At 38.3% G+C, this 10,032-nt stretch overlaps 1 long non-coding RNA gene across 1 annotated transcript in view; it reads right to left on the minus strand.

Annotated features, from left to right (window-relative positions):
- The window catches only part of LOC139080297 (uncharacterized), a 32,770-nt gene extending 23,093 nt beyond the window's left edge, over nucleotides 1–9,677 (minus strand). Inside the window, exons 1-2 of the long non-coding RNA XR_011534692.1 lie at nucleotides 9,322–9,677; nucleotides 5,261–5,388 (exon numbers count right to left, since the gene is read on the minus strand). This is a non-coding gene — a long non-coding RNA (uncharacterized lncRNA). The remainder of the gene's footprint in view (nucleotides 1–5,260; nucleotides 5,389–9,321) is intronic.
- Nucleotides 9,678–10,032: the final 355 nt, after the last annotated feature.

A 10,032-nucleotide genomic window follows, 5' to 3' on the forward strand; every position in this document is an offset into this window, starting at 1 on the left:
AAGATCTCTGCCACTGTGGGCAACACGCTAAGCAACCCTCTGTTTTGGCTTTTACTGTTACTGCTTCTACAACCTAAGTGTCCGCTCTCTTGTTTTGTCCATGGCTTTGACTCACTCATGACTTCTCCTCCCTCAGGACATACTCAGCTTTGGGGGCCAAATAATTCTTTGTTATTGGAAGGAGGCGGTCCTGTGCCCTGTAGGATGTTTGGCAGCATCCCTGCCTTCTGCCCACTAGAGGCCATCCCTCTCCCCAAGTTATGATAACCACAAGTGTCTCCAGACACTGCTAAATGTTCCCTGGGGGGCAAAATTGTTCCTGGTTTCAACCACTGACTTACACTTAAGAACCTCTCCCTATGTATCATGTCACATTCTCTCTCTCTCTCTGTCTCTCTCTCTTAATCTCACAAACTCACTTCCAGAGAAAAACCTTCCCAGCGGGGAACAGTATGCCCAACCAATATCTTACATGGTCTTTCCATTAAAGTTAAATAATATCTTAGTCTTAAGCTCTTAAGGGATGTTAAATAAACCAATGTAGAGACACAATTTCCCTTTATTCTGTTACTGTTTATAAGAATTTATTTTTTTAAACTTAAAGGATCTTGTAGAAATGATATCTTTAGCGGTGAAGAAAAATTTATTTAAAGTTCAATGATTCCTTCGTTTTCACTTCCATTTATATTTTATTAAATCCAAGTAAAATAAAATAGACTACTTTTAATTTAAAATATAATTTTAATGTGATTTAATTTCTTCAAAATAAATTCTATCTTTCTACCACTTGTATCAGTATATACATACGGATGTTATATTTGAATGGATAATTCATATTCCAGGATACCTAGGTTTAAATTCAGATTGACGCTTACTGGTTGTATGACCTTGGGAATTTACTTAACCCATTTATGCCTAGTTTTCTTATTTTTAAGTGGGGATAAAAATAATACCAACCTTAGAGTGTTTTTAGGATGACCAATTGAGCTAACGTTTACACAAAAAATTTTAAGCGTCTATTAAATGCACAATCAATATAATGAACATATCCAGTATCCCCAAAAGTTTTCCAGTATGTCATTATCTTGGTTGTGGTGACAATTTCATCTGTGTCTTCATGTATCAAACTCATCACATTGTACATCTTAAACACGTGCAGCTTATCGTATGTTGAGTGTATCTCAATAAAACTGAAAGATTTTGTGTCTAGTAAATAAATAAAACCGTATTTATAATCAGCTAATTCATTTACTAGGTTATTTCTTATTAGGTTATTTCTGGATAGTGATAGTCTGTGTGGTTTTCTTATAGTTTAATTAATTTTATTGAATTTAATTAAACTTATTCTTTTTTGCATTATTTAGATTTTTTATAATGAGTATATAAGAGCAACATGAATTATTTATCATAATTTCTTAGAGGGAAGCATTTTGAATATAATGTATTCAATAGTAATTTCTAGTTCTTTACAATTTGTCACTTCTTTTTTTTTGTAAAGATTCGCACCTGAGCTAACAACTGTTGCCAATCTTTTTTTTTCTTTCCCAAATCCCCCCAGTACATAGTTATATATTCTAGTTGTGAGTGCCTCTGGTTGTGCTATGCGGGACGCCTGATGAGCTGTGCCAGGTCTGTGACCAGTATCCGAACTGGCGAAACCAGGGGTCGCTGAGGCAGAGTGCATGGGGCTGGCCCTCTGTCACTCTTTTTTAGACAGGCTCCTGATTGATTTCTCACCCAAATCTCTGACACTGTTATTCCATTTGACAGGTACACATCTCAGAGATGACTTACTTTGCTGTCTCTAAACATGACTATGAAAACTCATTGCATAACTTTCCCGTGTTTTCTATTTCTTTCCTGTATTCGGAAACAATCCATAGAGCAAATGAACCCTTCCCTGTATTTAACTAAACAACATGCAACAACTTCAGTACCTTGTTGCTTCCTGTCTACAGAAGGCAACTGACACCAACCAATTTTAGCTTAGCAATTTTTCACGTAGAGGGAGTGCTAAATTCTTAAATTTTCTCAGCTCCTCTGCGTAAGATTAATTTTATCTCCTCTATTGCTTGTTTCTTTTTGCTTCCACAAGCTATATACATCAACATGACTTTTTCACTGAACTGTCGCTAAGTGGTCCAAACTTTATCAATATCTGTGGCATAATGGCGAGAACCTTCCCCTTTTCCTTTCCCCGGTTTGTACAATGTGATCCTTTCATACTTGAAGCTATCCGCAACTTGAAGATTTAAAAACTGACTGTTAATTACAGGGCAAAACATTTCCCCCATAATGATATGGCTACCAACAGCCTCACGTACTTCAACATTTTAATTGGTGCCTATGTTAATCACTTTTTATAGCTGCTTTTATTTTTTTTGTTAGAAAAATGAACATTAATTGCAAACATTCAGAAAATGCAAATAATTATGGTTGTTGCAGGCCTGCTTTTGTATATGGGCACAGGATATGGGGAACAGAAGTGCAACTGATTACAAGAGTCGACTCTTTGTTTACAAAATAAGCACAGAACAGCTTAAATTTCTTGCTTTCTTTTTGCCTCAGGAGCAGCTTGAACCAGTACATCTCTACCTGATTTGACATAATTATATTTTTATTCAAAACAAACTATTTGACCAGCTACTCCTTTTGGCCACTACCCTGGTTCATTAAGGCATCATTTTGATTCCCTGTAACATTTTGTTCCATTTCATTCCCACCTACTTCTTCAACATCCATTCTTTCTCTGATATCCTCTAATTGTGTCTCTCCTATTGTCTTTTAAAAATGCTTGTCAAAATTCTCAACCTGATTTTCAAAATACCTCATGAGCTCATCTCATCTGGCTGCCGCCTCTGAACTGAACCTTCTACTCCACTCAGATGAGTTCTCACAGTTCAATGGACACGCCAGGCCACTCACCATATTTAATCTTTACTTTGTGTTACTATTTCCAAGTTTGGATGCCTTCCTGGTCCTTCTTGGACACCTTTTGGAACCTACTTTTGCTTTAAAGCACATTTCAAGTTCCATTTTCTCTAAATATCCTCTGAGAACACATTTGTTCTCATCCTAGTCTGATAATCTTTAAAATTAAAGTCCTGGAATTTAGAGGTGGAAGAACGTTTAGAGATCGTGTGGTTAAAATCTTTTGGTGAGGCCTAAAGAATTCAGGTGAACTCGGCAGTGTCAGCTAACTAGCTATTGCAGAGCTGATGTCAGAATTTACTTTTCCAAATTTCATATCGCAAGACAGTCCTCTTTCCCCACTGCTATGTGGTTTTGTTTTCATATTTAATCACCTACTACTTTCCAGCATGATTTTATTGTCTCATTGCATGAGACTTATTTCCTGGTTTGGTGGAAGCTTCTTGAAAATTAGGCTCATACTTGAATATCCTCTAAGTGTGTAGCCCAGTGCAAGCTGTAGAGCTGTCACAGGTGCATGATCTTTCTTCCTCTCTCTCTCTATTGTACCCTACTACCAATTATAGGTGTAGCAGATGTCTGTTACTTGTTTATTTTTATTAAAGACTTTGTTTAGAGCAGTTTTAGGTTCACAGCAACATTAAGAAGGTGCACAGATTTCCATATTTACCTCCTGCCCACCGCAACATGCATAGCCTCCCTCATTATCAACATCCCCCACCACAGTAGTACATTTGTTACAATTGATGAACCTACATTGACACATTATAATCACCCACAGTCCATAGTTTACGTTAGGACATTAGGGTTCACTCTCGATGAGATGTCTGTTTTTAAGAGTTCTTATCGTGAAGTCTTTGTATACCCAATAGAAGCTCTGTTAAGGAATGTTATGATCCTCTTTAAGTGTTCAGTTTTGCCCAAATACTAGATCATAACAGTTTTTTGGATAACTCTCTGACCTCCTCTACCTCTGCTGCCCTAAATTTTTATTAATCAGGCCCATCCCCTTCCTTCCATTTGCTTCCCTTGGCAGTAGGAAAAGGCAGTCATCTGCACGTGACAAGTGCTCTCACTTTTCCTCCACCCAATGAGGTCTTTTTGATGAGTCACAGAGACCAGAGCTTAGTGTAATAAAGCTTTTTGAGTGGTTTTGGGATCTTCCTCCTTTTTTCCCACGTTCATTACATAATTCTTATTAGTTTAGGTGTTTTTTTGTGAAATTTGGGCAAGTGGTAGTGACTGTGTCCATTAGATAAAGTACACCCTTGTAGATACATGTGTAGGAGTTTTGCCTCTCCTAACAGTCTCACCACAAATACAGAACTAAGTCCATAAGACAGAAAATGTATGTGTTTCGGTGCAGGGCAAGTCGAGAAGAAGCTGCTATTAAGATAGTTGTGTGGAAACCACATGCCTGAGTCATAAAATACTCCACATAAAGAGAGAACAGATTTGAACATGAGAAAGCCTTACAGTGAATTGCCCTTTCACAAGGGAGCAGTCCCTCTGGAACAGCAAGTTAGTAATCTAAACTATACTTTGCTCTTAAAACTACTCATGCTTAAAATAAGTTGTCTTAGTCATTAATTAAATCATGAAACCACTGAATAAACTAACTGACATCTTTGTAAAATGGGGATTTAATTATAAACTTTAATCTTGGCAACGCTGCTTGAATGAAATTTAAAACTGTGACCATGAATGTGTATACTCAATAAAACATAACCTTTCCACTTATTAGCAACACTTCCCTCACTTAAGGGGTTTCCTTTTCCTAAGCTGCTGGCACATTTGACCCACTCTCCAATTTATAGATCCTTAGGAGACATATGTACTTTTTTAAATATGGAGATGACATTCAGAAGCTTCTCAAATGACCTATAACTTAAAACTTATGTTTAATCAGAATTCCAATTTGGGGAAATAAGTGTTAAGTAGCAGCATGATGTGTTCCTTTTCACCTGTAATTGAATTTTTTTTTCTACTATGAGACCATAATGTTTATTACCTTTAGTAAAAACGGATTAAAGAGAAATCTTGCTTGCCTGCTGCAATATTTCTTCACACTTGAGAACCCTCTCTGCTGGGAAATGGACTGCCTCAGGGGAACTACTTTTGCAGTGAAATGACATGAGCCCAAGGCAGAGGGTGCACCTGCCCCCGTGCACGCTCATCCCTGGATATCTTCTTTTACTAAAAGCAGTGGCTCTATAGTGCAGCCTGGACTAGGGTTTTGATGAAATTAGTGAAAGTAGGTTAACTTTGCTAATAATATTCCCCAAAGCATATAATGGCTTGTACAATAGATTTTTAAAAATTTTCTTACATAGATTACCCGTCGAGTGAACACTTGGACAGGGTGGTCCTCTGCAGCAGTCATTCAGGCTCCCAGGTGGATGGAGGTTCTATCATCTTCACCAAATGTTTCCAAGAGTATCCTGTGAGCCACCATCACTGTTGGTGTGAAGGGAAACGTATGTTGAGGAGAATGTGTGGGAAAGTTTCATGGATCAATTTTGATAGTACTGGCTAAAACTCAGTCACACGGCCACACTTAAGTTCAAGGGAGACACAGTGTGGCTCTGTGTCAAGAAAAAAGAGATGATCATGGATTTAGGTGAGAACTGGTTGTTTCTGCCACACCCATTCAAGCTCATTCAATCTCCATTGCTACAAAAAAGAAGTATCTTATCCTTGGACAGATCTTAAGAAAACTTTGATCTTCTGAAAGGAGATCCAGTTAGGCAATTTCTTGGTTTCTAATTCTAGAAAGTAGACCTGACTTCCTTCAATTAAATTGGGGTCTTTGATATCAAACACATGTATCTTCAAATAGATATACAGCAGATTTTACAAAATCTGTAACCATATTTTTTTTGTTTGTAAAAAGTCAACCACCTCTGTCCCCATGTAGGGCTGTCTTCTTTTATCTCATTGTTTTACTGACAATTTTAGGGCTGGGTCAAAAATTTAAGGTGTGTGGAACTGGCTTGAGCTTTTGGGTCTCAATACTTACCAGTTTTCCTAATGGGATATTTTTATTTTCTTTAATTTGGGAAGAGTTATACTGAAAAACTGGGATGAAGAGTTATACTGCCCATGGAGTGTAAAGGAATGACATGTTGATGGAATTGGTGACTTTAGAAGATGTCACACTAAATTTGGTCTTACTCAGATCAATGTGGCTCTCCTTACATCAAGTTATGCCAAATTCATTTCCCTCTCCCCTCTACCTTTTATTGTCAGTTGATTTACTGATTTGGGAAATAAAGGAATGTTAAAGCTTAAAAAAGAAAGTTGCTTCTAGCAGGACAGATGGTCTAGTGCCCCTGTGATGACTCCAATCAATGAGCACTTTTGAATACCACTTCTTCCCTGCTGTTGACTTGGGTAGCCGCTCCACTTGAGGCCTTCACTCCTCCTCTTGGTGTAATTCCTAAGAGGGGCTCCCCAGCAGCTATGGTCTCACTCCAGATCACCTCAAGAGGCCCTCTTGTTCTTTGGCAAGCTTGCTTCTAGTAGCTACAACAGTGCGCAACACTTTTAAGAAGTTTCTGGGGCCAGCCCCATGGACAAGTGGTTAAAGTTCTGTGCACTCTGCTCTGGTGGCACAGGTTCAAATGTTCTGATCCTGGGCGTGGACCTGATCAACTTGTCAGCCATGCTGTGGAGGTATCCCACATACAAAGTAGAGGAGGATTGGCATAGATGTTACGTCAGGGTGAATCTTCCTCACCAAAAGAAAAAAAAAGTTTCTTCAGTGGGGTGAGCAGATGTCCCAATTTGTTTGGAACGGAGGGGTCTCCTGGGATGCAAGAATTTCAGTGCTAAAACTGAGAAAATCCCCAGCAAACCGGGATGAGTCGGTCTTCTTATAATCTTAAGGTCCTTTAGACTTGCCTGGGAACAACAGCAGCACAAACTAGACTTCATTGTCCCTCAGCATCACTTCTGCTTACTTTGAGGCAGTAAGCCTCAGCTCACTTGTCCTTGGCTCAGCAGGAAGCGGTTCTCAAATTATGGTCCCACACCACCTGCATCAGATTGTGGGGTGATTTTATAATGCAAATCCCAGGGTTCCACCCATCATCAAACCCAAGATCATAGCAGATGGGGCCTGGAATCCCACATTTCTAATAAGTACCCTATGGTGAAATTCAGAAGTACAAAAATTTGAGCTCTATTTCTTTATGGCGTCCATTTATAGAGTGGCAGGAGACAGCCCCTTTTTCTACCCCACTGGATCAAGTTTAGGGAACTATAGTGTTTGGCAAAAGCCTCACACTTCTTTTTCAGTGCACTCAACTTTATTTAGGAAATAGAGGCACTTATGCAAATAAAGCCCCAAGTTATAGCTATACACCAGGGATTTACCAAACTCCGCCCTCATGCAAGGTGTTTTGTGTATAAATATAATTTGAAACATCTTTGTCCCATGGCCCCTCCCCCAGGGCAATCATCTCACTTCCAAACACCCATCAGGCACTCCTTTCTCTTACACATTCCATAGCACCCATTATTACAATTCACTTTTACTACGTCACATCTATACCTCTATCAAATCCTTTGAGGGAAAGCTGCATTTCTTTTTTCAACTTCTGGTTATTTTCTTTGTCCTGTCTTCTGTCTCACAGTAGTTACCCCAGTGAGAGCTCTCCCTCCCTGGAATCTGAGCACTGTGTGCTGGTCCTCACCCTGTATCAGGCAGTCTGATCAACTCTTTTGAAACACACAACAGGCCTCCTTCGCTCTCTCCTTCTCTGCCTTTAACTTGAGTAGTAGGTTTTCCTTGGAGGGGCGAAAGGAGGCAAAACCTTTATCTCTGTCTCTAGGTTTCACCTTCTTTTCTTAATTGCCAGGTATTAGCTAGGACTTTTCTTTGCTGGATAGCAGGCTTTCCCCAATTTATTTCTGTTGTTTTATTTTAAGAAAAGCCTGTGGGAAGTTAATAGCCTATTGTGGTCGTAGTAGATCTCTCCACCAGATGGCACTCTCAGGTTAGTTTTGTTTGCAGTTTTCATCAATGCAGTGGATTGATTTTTACACTGAAGCAAGAACGGGGAGTCATGATTTATGTTTCATGATTTACTTGGCTGATTACAAGGACTAAATATTTCACGTTGTTTCAGAAGTTTAGGTGTGTATTTTACTGTTGAATCTGAGATAATTATATTGTGGTATATTAGGGGGGCACATTATAATGTAGGCAAACAGTAATAAGGAGAGGAATGCCTCCATTGGGCTCCCCAACGATTTGTTGCTGGAGACCAAAGTCAGAAAGGGCAAAGTGCCTCTTTCTGCAAAGATGGAGCTTGAGCCTTATTGTAGCTCTTGCTGGGACAACTACCTGTCCAACTGTAGCCTCTTTTCTCTTCTGATTCCTAATTAAACAGCACAACCACTATCTGGCACCTTGTCACTAGATGTGGGCTTCTCGACCCTCTCTATGGACACAAACCAAGTTTTAATAATGATGCTGGTTATGCTTTATATTCATTATTCCAGTCATGACTATTTAAATAGAAAATAGGTATATTTCCAGAAAAAGATATAGCCAGGATTTTGGAGGAAAATGATTTTTAATTTAAATGCCCTCCCCAAGTTAGTAAAATGGCATTTAGCAAGCACCAGAACTTACAGGGAGGAGAAATGGAAGCCTAAAAAACAATAAGTAATACATATGCAAGTAGAACTCAAGGTATAAAAAGATAAGAAGTTCTTCAGCTAGATGCCCCTATTAAGAAAGTGGTGAAAATACATGAGAATGTGTACATAGGATTGTAACATAGAAGGATATAGAGGCAAATTCCCAATTTACTCAGTTCTAATCAGCCGGTATTGAGATAAATTATGAGGATAATGATGATACAAAGACTATCTAGAAGAAAAGAAAAAGTCCATAAGGTGACCTAACTTAACTGAAGGGATGCTATTCGTGACATTATCTAGATAATGGCAAATCCTGGAAGGCAGGAGCCCTGTCTTACATTTCATTAGACCCTTCCTTTGGATGGTGCTGTAAACATTCTCTGGAACTGGCTCAAGATGCTTATATATCTTGAGCAAATTACTTAACCTCTATAAGCCTCCTTTTTTTCACCTGTAAAACTGTGATCACAATAATCAGTCTTGCAAGGCATTGATGAAGTTTCAATTACACAATGTTTGTAAAGCATATGAGTAAAGCGTGCAGTAGGTTCTCAGAACAAAATGTATTAGTATAGTAGGATCTCAATTAGTGGAAGCATTCAGATTTTTACAATTAGTCCTCTTTACATAGTTGTTAATAAACAAACATGCTGGATCACTTTGCATTTATACTTTTAACACTCTTAGCAAGGAAACTCCAATTTTCTTCATATAATTTATCTGGGAAAGAGCTCTTACCTTCACATTTGCAGAGAGGAAAAACTGATGGCAGAGCTGCGGTGGAGGCAGGACTGGGACGTCAAATGAGATTTCAACGCCTCAAAATGATAAGGAGTGAAGAAAAAGTGCGAGGGTTCAGAAACCACAAATACAAATTGGTGGGTATTAACGGCCTTCAGCTTGTGGAAAAATAATTGAAAAACTAGTTTAATACATTAATAAAGTATAGGTTTACTCTTCAACCCAGCTTATCTTCTGTCATGTATTAAAATGGTGAAAAACTCTTCATTTAAACTTTGGTGATAAAAATAAAATATATGAAATAAAAATGTGAAAATTATAAAGGCCATTCTAGATTTTCAAGTTGTGAAATGACTGAATGTCTTGACCTTGTTTCATGCTGACGATGTTTTTGGACGTCAACCATCAATCTCAAAGATACTAAAACTAGACAGAGTTTTCTTTTAGTTTTTTTTCTTTTTCTTTTTTTTTAAAGATTGGCACCTGAGCTAACAACTGTTGCCACTCTTCTTTTTGTGTTTTTATTTTATTTTTTATTTAATTTATTTTTTAAGGATTGGTACCTGAGCTAACAACTGTTGCCAATCTTCTTTTTTTTTCTCTTTCTGCTTTTTCTCCCCAAATCCCTCTAGTATATAGTTGTATATTTTAGTTGTGGATCCTTCCAGTTGTAGTACGTGGGACGCTGCCTCAACATGGCCTGATGAG

This window comes from Equus przewalskii, chromosome 29 (genome assembly GCF_037783145.1).
Source record: "Equus przewalskii isolate Varuska chromosome 29, EquPr2, whole genome shotgun sequence".
Classification (NCBI taxonomy): domain Eukaryota; kingdom Metazoa; phylum Chordata; class Mammalia; order Perissodactyla; family Equidae; genus Equus; species Equus przewalskii.